The sequence below is a fragment of the Elephas maximus genome, chromosome 2, assembly GCF_024166365.1.
Source record: "Elephas maximus indicus isolate mEleMax1 chromosome 2, mEleMax1 primary haplotype, whole genome shotgun sequence".
Lineage (NCBI taxonomy): Eukaryota > Metazoa > Chordata > Mammalia > Proboscidea > Elephantidae > Elephas > Elephas maximus.
In genome coordinates, this window is record NC_064820.1 from 32,357,795 (window position 1) to 32,369,754 (window position 11,960).

Here is an 11,960-nt window from a genome sequence, read left to right on the forward strand (position 1 = left end):
TTAATAATTCTATTCTTAATAGTTATTCTTTTCATTTCCTGTTGCTGTTAGGTGCCATTGATATCATTCCAACTCATATAAACCCTATGTACAACAGAATGAAAAACCGCCTGGTCCTGTGCCATCCTCACAATCATTTTTATGCTTGAGCCCATTGTTGCAGCCACTGTGTCAATCCATCTCCTATTTTAATATTTTTGCCTTGGAATCCTTCAATATTGCAACTTGTGGCTTGAACATTTTCTTTAGTTCTTTCAGCTTGAGAAATGGCTACTGTGTCCTTCCCTTTTGGTTTCCTATCTCTAGATCTTTGCACATTTGTTATACTGTTGTACTTTGTCTTCTCCAGCTACCCTTTGAAACTTCATTTCAGCTCTTTTACTTCAATATTTTTTCCTTTTGCTTTAGCTACTTGACATTCAAAAGCAAGTTTCAGTCTCTTCTGACATCCATTTTGGTCTTTTCTTTCTTTCCTGTCTTTTTAATGACCTCTTGCTCTCTTCACGTATGATGTACTTGATATCATTCCATACCTCGTCTGGTCTTCTGTCATTAGTGTTCGACTGTCAAGTCTATTCTTTAGATGGTCTCTAAATTCAGGTAGGGTATACTCAAGGTCATGCTTTGGCTCTCATGGGCTTGTTCTAATTTTCTTCAGTTTCAACTTGAACTTGTATACAAACAATTGATGGTCTGCTCTGCAGTCAGGCCCTGATCTTGTTCTGGCTGATGACTCTTTCCACAGATGTAGTTGATTAGATTCCTGCATATTTTATCTGATGAGTTCCACATATAGTAGCCACTTATGTTGGTGAAAAAAGGTATTTGCAATGAAGTTGTTGGTCTTGCAAAATTCTATCATGTGATCTCTGGCATCATTTCTATTACTAAGGCCATATTTTCCAATACTGATCCTTCTTCTTTGTTTCCAATTTTCTAATTCCAATCACCATTAATTAGCGATGCATCCTGATTGCATTTGAACAATTTCAGACTGCAGAAGTTGGTAAGAATCTTCAATTTCTTCATCTTTGGCCTTAGTGGTTGATGGATAAATTTGAAGAATATTTGTATTAACTGGTTTTCCTTCTAGGCAACGTTGACAGTGTTGTACTTCAGAATAGGTCTTGAAATGTCCTTTTTGATGATGAATGCAATGCCATTCCTCTTCAAGTTTTATTCACAGCATAGTAGGCCATATGATTGTCCAATTCAAAATGGCCAATACCTGTCCATTTCAGCTAACTAACACCTAGGATATTGATGTTTATGTGTTCCATTTCATTTTTGATGAATTCCAATTTTCCTAGATTCATATTTTGTACATTGCCTGTTCCCATTATTAATGGCTGTTTGCAGCTATTTCTTCTCATTTTGAGTCATGCCACATCAACAAATGAAGGTCCTGAAAGCTTGACTCCATCCATGTCATTAAAATTGACTCTAGGGAAGCAGCTCTGTCCCAGTCATCTTTTGAGTGCCTTCCAATTTGAGGGCCTCATCTTCTGGCACTGTATCAGACAATGTTCTGCTGCTATTTATAAGGGTTTCACTAGCTAAATCATTTCAGAAGTAGACCACTGGGTCCTTCTTCCTAGTCTGTCTTGGTCTGGAAGCTCAGCTGAAATCTGCCTTCCATGGATGACCCTGCTGTTTCCAGCATCACAGCAACATGCAAGCCTTCTTAGTATGACAAACTGACAGATTCATGGGGGTTTCATCTTCTAAGTCCATTTAATAGAGCTCTGGTGGAGCAGTGGTTAAAATGTTCAGCTGCTAATCAAAACGTAGGCAGTTCAAACCCACCAGCCACCCCATGGGAGAAAGACGTGGTAGTCTGCTTCTGTGAGGATTTATAGGCTTGGAAACCCTATGGGACAATTCTACCCTGTCCTATAGGTTTGCTATGAATTGGATTTAACTCCCTGCAGTGAGTTTTTTTTTTTTTTTAAGTCAATTTAAATTTATTCATTTGGCAAACATTTTTGAGCGACTGAGATTAATCATGGACTTTGGATACATTAATAAACAAAGCAGAAAAAACCCATATCTCATGATGTTTATATTATTGTGTATGTATGTGAAAGACAGAAACTAAAGCACACATATTAAATAATAAAAATACATGGACATTATAAGATAATAAATGTTAATGAGACTGAAATCTGAAGCCCAGGTAAGGAATGGCAAAAAGTGGAAAAGGGAGGGACATTTTGCTGTACTAATAGGTTTTTCATGGTAGCAATAAGACATGATGATTAAACAAAGGCTCAGAGGGAAAAGAGATTTAACTAAGGAGATAACCTTGGAAAAAACAATTCAGGCAGAGGAGATATTTACTGCAAAATCACTGAAACAAAATCATCATTTGCTGATTCTTGGAACTCTAAGGAGGCCAGGCTAGCTGGTGAAGGTGAACAAAGGGAGGATAGAATAAGCTGAGGTCAGAATGGTAACCACAGACCAGAACATACACAAGTATGAGATCTCTGGTTTTTATTGGGTTAAACAGAATGTCATTACAATTTACTGAGCAGAGATTCATATTAACAAACTTTTGAAGTAATTCAGGGAAAACGTAAAAATGGTTTAGAAAGGGAATGAAGTAAGGGGGAGAGGGAAAATTGGTCAGACTCTGGAGCAATTTTTGATGGAATCATTTCTGGGTATTTTGTGTGCAGAGTGACAGCAAAAGAAAATAGTAAATAATGATTCCAGTGTTTTTGTACTGAGTAACTCTAAAGATGGACTTGCCATCACCTTAGATGTAAAATACTGTGAATGACCAGGATTGGAGAAAAAGCTCTGCTTTGGATACCTTATGCTTGAGATATCCACTGGATATATGGGAAGAATTGTTGTATAGGCAGCTAAAATATGTGAGCCTGAAGTTCAGGAGAAATGCTTGATTGGAAATATTAATTTTGGAATTATATGCAAATTGATAGTAACCATGGTCATGAGATTGGACTAGTTGTCACAGTACTTATTGCAGATACAGAAGAGAAGTGTGTCAGGGACTGTGCCTTGAATTATTCCAATATTAAACATGTTAAAAAGAAGAGAAGATAGTTACAAAGGAGACTAAAAGGAAGAAAACACGAACATAGGAGGAAAGCCAAAATAATTTGCTGTCCTGGAAGCCAAGTAGAGTTTTAAGGAGTAGGGAGTTACAACTAGCATTAAATGTGGCAGATAGGTTATGTAAGAGAAGACTAAGACATCATCTCTAGATTTAGCACTTGGTGGTCATTAGTGAAGTGGTAGGGGATGGAAAAGCATTACTGAAGATAAAAGACATAAGTAATTGGAAAGAGAACATATATATACAGGTATTCCCCGATTTAACAACATATTCTGTTCCACCGACTCCATCTTAAGTTGGTTCTGACATAAGACGAATATTTTTTTCTTATAGCTTTCATTATCAGTATTTTTATAAAAACTCCTCTTGGAACATCCACAAGTAAACATAAATATATGTGTTTTCTTTTGGGAACTATTGGTACAAAGTAATGGTATAGATATTGAAGGCAAAAGTAGATTCAGGATTTTTTTTTTTTTAATGGCATAAATAACGGCATGCTTATATGCTGACAAGAATGACCTAATAGATAGGAGAGTACTGATAGTTAATCTATAGATCTATTTGTGAGTGGAATTTCTGTTCTGGCTGCAGCAGATGTCTCAGTGAAGTAGAAAGTGCCATCAGTTAACAATGAGAATGGGAAATACGTATTGCTGTTTGATAAGGAAAAGTTGGGAACAACATCTAGGATATTGAGAAGTATTTGACTTGAAGAAATTCGGTATGATTGACTAGTAGCAGTAATGGCCCACTTGAGTTTTGTGATCAAATATAAAAATGGGACCAGTTATGAATATAAAGTGGAATTTACTTGTCTTCTCTCAACCTTTTTTTTCTCTCCACCACACGTGAGGCATGGGTATAGTCATGGAGTAAGCAGGTAATTAAACTCAGTCCGAGTTGAGGTTTTGCCTATAAGAAAATAAGGAAGAGAACATGGGGCTAGGGGACAAGTACGTAATACTGACTGACAATGACGTTTAGTCTGGGAAAGCAGGAGACTGACCATATCAGTGAGGTTTAGGAAAATGAACGAAGGTTAGAGCAGGGGTCGGCAAGCTATGGCACATGGGCCAAATCTGGCATTTGTTCTGTTTTTGTAAATAGTTTTATTGAAACTCAGCCATTCCCATTTGTCTAAGTGTTGTTTATACTTGGTTTCATGTGTTGATATAAAGATGACTATAATTTAAACAGAAATATATTGATGTTTTCTTTTTCCTTCTCATTCTAAAAGTAGTTAACATTTTTTGTAAGCCATTAAAAGTATTGTTTGCCTTTGCTGGGTGCACAGGTATGCTGTAATCTCTCTCACTGTCTTCACAGCTACTAATGGACACAAACTATGCATCTTAGGGAAACATGATTACCCTCTGAGGAAACCCAGAAATTTGTTAAGCTATCTCAGTGGCGTGAAAGGGGGACAAATGATCCAGATACCAGTAAATCTAGAATAGGCATTGGGCGATGGTCACCCACTCTAAACAGGGGTGATGAAGAAGCACCATTGCTCACAAGAGGACGTCCTCTCTTATTACCTGTTTACACTATTTGATCTCTGTAAATGCCATCTGGCACACAGAAATGGCTTTCCTGTTAGTATATTAAAGAGAAAAAGGACTCTGGTGTTCCACTTCTGTGACGTGAACTGAAGAACACTTGGATACAATCACAGAGCCACACCCTAGGACGGGAACCTAGCTTCAGGGAAACTTGGCTGATCACGATATATGCTGTTCAACTCATCCCTGTCTTATTGATTCTGTAAGTAATAAATGTTTATTGACCACACCATTAGAACAGTGACTGGTCTGTGTGCTGCTCCTAACGGTCTTCACTAAAGAACTTGTAAATATGGCATATTGCAGCCTTAGGCACTGTGCCTATTGGGCCCAATAAATAAGTTAGCCTTGTCAGCCCTTTACAGAAAATGCTTGCCAATACCAGGAATAGAGGTTCTAGAAGTGATAAGAAAAATAATTGGAACCAAAATTTTAGAATGCAAGAGCAGGAAATTAGGAGCTAGCAGTGAGAAGAGGATAAATGAAAACAAAACAATAAGGGTGCAAGGCTTCTCCAGCTACAACAGCACTTCTTTGGACTATATAAAAACAGGAAGTTACATTTTCCTACAACTGGCTCTGACCAGCCATGCTGATAAAGAGCTATAAACTTAATCACTTCTGATGTATTCTTATGGCCAAATAAAAAAATAAACCCAGCCAGAAGAAAGTAAACATTACATTTTGGAGAAGAAAAACTACAGCTTCATGTTGTTCTGGATAAAGAAAGAAGGAGAAGTGAAGAATCAGGGCCATTTTTTCCCCCCCATACCTCTTCTCTAATTCAGCTGCCAAGGTTGTTGGGATCCAAAAGAGGAGATACCAGGATCCTTCTTAGGGGGCTAACAATAACCCAAATTATCACTCCTGAGGATTCCTCAAGGAAATGGCCAAGCCACATCAACATGCATCAAAGGTCACCGTTGAAAAACTCCTCTCACATGTCACATATCCAATCAACTTTTTAATGTCCTGCTTTGAATATAAATACAGAGTTAATGATTTCCAGATATCTAAAGAAAGCCTATAAAATGAAAGACAGGATAATAACAGAAAGAAGCAACTTTAACAAAATAGCAACTATGAAACAAAAGAGGAATCCTAGTGGTACAATGGTTAAAGCCCTCAGCTGCTAACCAAAGTTCTGGGGTTCAAACGCACCAGCTGCACCGTAGGGAAAAAAAAAAAAGGTGTGACAGTCTGCTTCTGTAAAGATTTATGGCCTTAGAAGCCCTATGGGGCAGTTTTAATTATTCTACGGGGTCCCAATGAGTCAGAATCTACTTGACGGCAATGAGTTTGGCTATGCTTTGGTATGCAAGAAAAAGAAAACTTAAAAAAAAAAACCTGACATATATTACTAAAATGTATCTGAGAAGTGGTATAAGACTGCTTTGTACAGAACAACGTCTCAGGTAAATTAGGGATATGCAAAAAGTATGTGCGTGTAGATAAACGCATTTAATACACCTATGTGTGTGTGTTTGTGAGTGTTTGTACATGTGTGTTAGGTGCCCTCAAGACAGTTCCGACTCACAGCAAACTCTGCCATGCTCACAAGCATTGTTATGCTTGAGCCCATTGTTGCAACACTTGTGTAAATCCATCCCCTCCCAAGTGTGGTGTCCTTCTCCAGGGACTGGTTCAACCTGACAACATGTCCAAAGTATGTGAGACGAAGTCTCGCCATCCTTGCTTCTAAGGAGAATTCTGGCTGGACTTATTTCAGGAAAGAATTGGCAGTCCATGGTATATTCAGTATTCTTTGCAAACTCTGTAATTCAAAGATGTTAATTCTTCTCCATCCCTCCTTATTCATCTTCCTGCTTTCACATGCATATGAGGTAATTGAAAGTACCATAGATTGGGCCAGACTTACATTAGTCCTCAAAGTGACATCTTTGCTTTTTAACACACACACACACACACATATATATATATAATTAGATCGTGACCAACCAGAGCCATAGTGTTTTCAGTCACCTTATATACATGCAGTGAATAGGGAAGTCTTAAGATGAATTGAAACATCTTTGGGCTGTGGTGTTGGTGAAGAATAATGAGTATACCATGGACTGCCAAAAGAACAAATCTTTCCTGGAAGAAGTACAGCCAGAATGCTCCTTAGAAGCAAATATGGGGAGACTATGTCTCACAAATTTGGATATGTTATCAGGAGGGATCAGTCCCTGGAGAAGGACATCATGCTTGGTAAAGCAGGGGGTTGGTGAAAAAGAGGAAGACCTTCAATGAGATGGATTGACAAAGCAGCTGCATCAATGGGCTTAAAAGTAACAATGAGTGTGAGAATGGGACAGGCCTGAGCAGTGATTTGTTTTGTTGTATATAGGGTCACTATCAGTTAGAACCAACTCAAAGGCACCTAACAACAACAATGATAACCTACCTTTGTGTGTTAAAACCAAACTAAATGGTTCCATCTCATAACGACCCTGTAGGATAGAGATGAACTGCCCCAAACGGTTTCCAGGCTGTTATCTTTAGGCAAGCAGACTGCCATATCTTTCTCCCATGGAGTGGCTGGTGTTTTCAACCCACAGACCTTTTGGTTAGTAACAAGTGCTTACCCACTGTGCAATCATACACATAAAATACATCTTTATTACTTACAGATTATTTGTGAGAAAGCGCTGGTGGCATAGTGGTTAAGTGTTACGGCTGCTAACCAAAGCGTCCGCAGTTTGAATCTACCAGGTGCTCCTTGGAAACTCCATGGGGCAGTTCTACTCTGTCCTATAAGATCGCTGAGTCGGAATCAACTCGACAGCACTGGGTTTTTTGTGTGTGTGTGTGTGAATTCACCTGCTTGCTAAAATTTATTTGTAAACACAAAATCACCAATCATGGTGCTTCCGTGGAGTCATGGATGGTTAAGTCTATGTGTCAACTTGGCTAGGCCATAATTCTCAGTGATTTGGCAGATATTATGTAATCATTCTCCATTTTGTGATCAAATGTGATCAGTCAATAAGTTGGAAAGGAAGTTTCCTTGGGAGTGTGACCTGCATCCAATATGTATGGATGTTCTGGCAAAGCTTGCTTTCTCTCAGTCCTGCTTTTCATCTTGCATTTGTCTTGTCATCCTCTGACCACGAGTTCTTGGGACATGAGCCAGCAGCCTGCTGCCTGACCTGCAACCACGTGAGTCAGGAGAAGCCTCCAGGCTGCAACTGATCCATGGATTTGGGACTTGGCCCTGCCTCACAATTGTGTGAGCTATTTGCTTGAAATGCATCCCTCTGTATTGAAATTGACTCAACAGCAACAGGTGGTCATATGTATTCATATATATGCTTCAATGGTTTTGTGCCTCTAGAGAAGCCAGCCTGAGACACAAGGTCATTCGCTGCCATGAGTAGAGCGGTAAAAACTTTGTCACCCAAAGCGCTCATTACCAGCTGAAGTTGAACAAGGCATTACTACACCTTCTAGTTTCAGCTGTCGTCCTATAAACAAGTATCCTTTTCATGATCCCATTGGTGCTACTTTGTCATATTTTCGTGCTTTTTATTGGTGATTTGATGTTTAAAATAGCCTTGAAAATAGGCTTAAAGTGATAATCTGGAGTTCCTAAGGCTATGATGTTCCTTACAGAGAGAATACAAGTATTACATAAGCTTCATTCAAACATTAGCTGTAGTAATTTTGGCCCTGAGTTTCATGTTAATGAATCAACAATACTTATTAAATAAGTTCTCTTTAAACAGAAACACAAGTACAACAAGGGTATGTATTGATCAGCTGATGAAAATGTGACCAGAAGTTCACAGGAACCTAACCCTATGTCCCCCTAGGTGTTCCCTCTAGGTTCAGTATATGCTAATTCTGTGTTTGTGGTAACTTTATAGAGCGTAACTACTGCAAATAAGGAGAACTCACTGTATTTATGAAACATAGACATAGTAAATAAAGTCCATAGAATGTGCATTCTTCAAAAATAGCCCATATCGTCTTCTCAAAGCTTCTGTATCATGATTTCTAAGATTGAACTTCACATCATTGCTTTGTTAGTCATTGAATGTGGTGGTCTTTGTTTTCTTGGCTTTATATATCACGCTTTCTACACTTGCACTTTCCTGTGTTACATTACCATACTTTCATATTACATTCAGAGAAACCATCATATTTTTATAGGAATGATCCCTGAGCCCGGTTCCCTAACCATATGTAGGGTGCTTAGAAATCTAACAGATCTCAGAAGGCCTTTTCAAGGAGTATCTGCCATGACCTATTCACATCGTAGCCAGAAGAAGAGAAGATTTCTAATATTCCTAATCTTCCATAGTGGAGCAAAATGAACTGTGCATATGAAAACTGCAGACAAAGTTTGTTTTTGTTATTTTTACGTGACATCAAGTCAGTTGCAACTCATAGTTGACCCAATGTACAACAGGATGAAACACTGCCCGGTCCTACTCCATCATCACAATCGTTGCCATGTTTGAGCCTATTTTGGCAGCCACTGTGTCAATCCATCTCCTGGAGGGTCTTCCTCTTTTTCTTGGACCCTCTACCCTAAAAAAGGATGATGTTCTTCTCTAGGGATTGGTCCCTCCTGATAACATGTCCAATGTACGTGAGACAGAGTTTAAACATTCTGATTTCTAAGGAGCATCCTATCTGTATTTCTCCCAAGATAGATTTTGTCATTCTTCTGGTACCCACCAAATATTCTTCACCAACACCATAATTCAAAGGCATCAATTTTTCTTTGGTATTCCTTATTCATTGTCCACCTTTTGCAAGCATATGAGGCCATTGAAAATACCATGGCTTGGGTCAGGCTCACCTTAGTCCTCAAAGTAGCATTTTTGCTTTTTGGCACTTTAAAGAGCCTGGAAACTCCACTGAAACCTGTTCGCTACAGGTGACTCTGCTGAGGTTTGAAATATCAGTGGCATAGCTTCCAGTATCACAGCAACCCTCAAGCCATCGCAGTTTGACAAACTGACAGATGCATGGAAGATTTAAAGTTTAAGTTATATATATAAAATTCAGTATTTTCTCAAAACTGTGATAGGCAAAACTTGGTTGCCCAAAGCTCAGCTTGCTGGAGATTCCTATGCGTGTGAGAACTGATTGTTCTCTATGATAAATGAGCAGAAGACTTGTGGGTTTGGGTTAATGAGAGACTGCTACCTGAATGAATATAATTTCAGCTGAGTGCACAGAAGACAGAACTGTAAACTAGAAAAGATGCAGGGATTATTTTGCTCCAAGTGTCAAGGATAATGTAAGGAAAGGAACAAAGGTAGAAGATGCAGAACATGCAAAATTAATTAAAACTATGTCTGATTATATTATAGGGTGGAGGCAGGGATGCCTTAGATTGGATATATGAGATAGCAGAGAAAATGCTATAAAGTTTTGTGTTTCACCTTATTAAAGATATACATTCCCATTTGCAAATATTTTGGGTAATAAATTTAAAAAAGTCATGACAGTAATGTTATGTACATCTTTGTATGTTTTTAATTTTACACATTTTAAAAATAAAGGATCTCATTTGATCATGACACTTAGAACAACACTATAATATACAAAATTAAGATATTTTCAAATTCACTTTACATAATTATTTGATTAATCCTTCTAACATTTCCTGAAGGGATACAACCTTGATGCCCACCTTTCCTGACTTTAAATCACACAGCATTCTCTTCTGTTTAAATGACTGCTTCTTGATCTAGGTACAGGCTCCTTATGAGCACAATTAAGTGTTCTGGAATTCCTATTCTTCGAATTGTTATCCATAATTTGCTATGATACAAACAGTTGAATACTTTTGCATAGTCAATAAAAGTGACATTTTTCTGGTATTCTCTGCTTTCAGCCAGGATCCATCTGACATCAGCTATGATATCCCTGGTTCTGCATCTTCTTCTGAACCCAGCTTCAATTTCTGGCAGTTCCTGGTCAATCTACTGCTGCAGCCACTTTTGAATGATCTTCATCAAAATTTTATTTGCATGTGATATTAATAATATTGTTCATTAATATCTGCCTTTGGTTGGATCACCTTTGTTGGGAATAGGCATAAACATGGATCTCTTCCAGTCGGTTGGCCAGGTAGCTGCCTTTCAAATTTCTTGGCTTAGACATGTGAGCACTTCCAGCGCTGCATCTCATTGTTGAAACAATTTAAGTGGTATTCTGTCAATTCCTGGAGGCTTTTTTTCACCAATGCCTTCAGTGCAGCATGGACTTCTTCCTTCAGTACCATCAGTTTCTGATCATACGTTACTTCCTGAAATGGATGAATGCCGATCAATTCTTTTTGATATAGTGACTCTGTGTATCCCTTCCTCTTCTTTGAATGCTTCCTACGTCTTTTAATATTTTCCCCATAAAATCCTTCAATATTGGAAATCTAGTCTTGAATTTTTTCTTCAGTTCTTTCGGTGTGTTCTTCTCTTTTGGTTTTCTACCTCCAGATGTTTGCTGTATTGTCTTGAGTTGCACTTCGAAATCTTCTGTTCAGTTTTTTTACTTCATTATTTCTTCCTTTCGCTTTAACTGCTTAACATTCAACAGCAACCTTCAGAGTCTCTTCTGACATCCATTTTGGTCTTTTCTTTCTTTCCTGTCTTTTCAATGGCCTCTTGCTTTCATCATGTATGATGTCCTTGATGTCATTCCAAAACTCATCTGATCTTCAGTCATTAGTGTTCAATGCATCAAATCTATTTTTGAGATAATCTCCAAATTCAGGCGGGATATACACAAAGTTGTACTTTAGCTTTCATGGACTTATTCTAATCTTCTGTTTCAACTTGAACTTGCATGAGCAATTGATGGTCTGTTCCACAGTTGGACCCTGGCCTTGTTCTGACTGATGATGTTGCAATTTTCTGTCAGCTCTTTCCACAGGAGTAGTCAATTTGATTCCATCAGGATTGGAGGAAAACTCGTTAACAACTTGCTTTATGCAGATGACACAACCTTGCTTGATGAAAGTGAAGAGGACTGCAGCACTTCCTGATGAAGATCAAAGACCATAGCCTTCACTATGGCTTACACCTCAACATAAAGATAAAACAAATCCTCACAACTGGACCCTTAAGCAACATCATGATAAATGGAGAAAAGATTGAAGTTATGAAGGATTTCATTTTACTTGGATTCACAATCAACAGTGATGGAAACAGCAGTCAAGAAATTAAAAGATGTATTGCATTGCACAGATTTTTGGAAAAAACTTCCGTCAAGTGTTTAAAAGCAAAGATGTCACCTTGAAGACTAAGGTGGACCTGACCCAAGCCATGGTGTTTTCAATTGCCTCACATGCA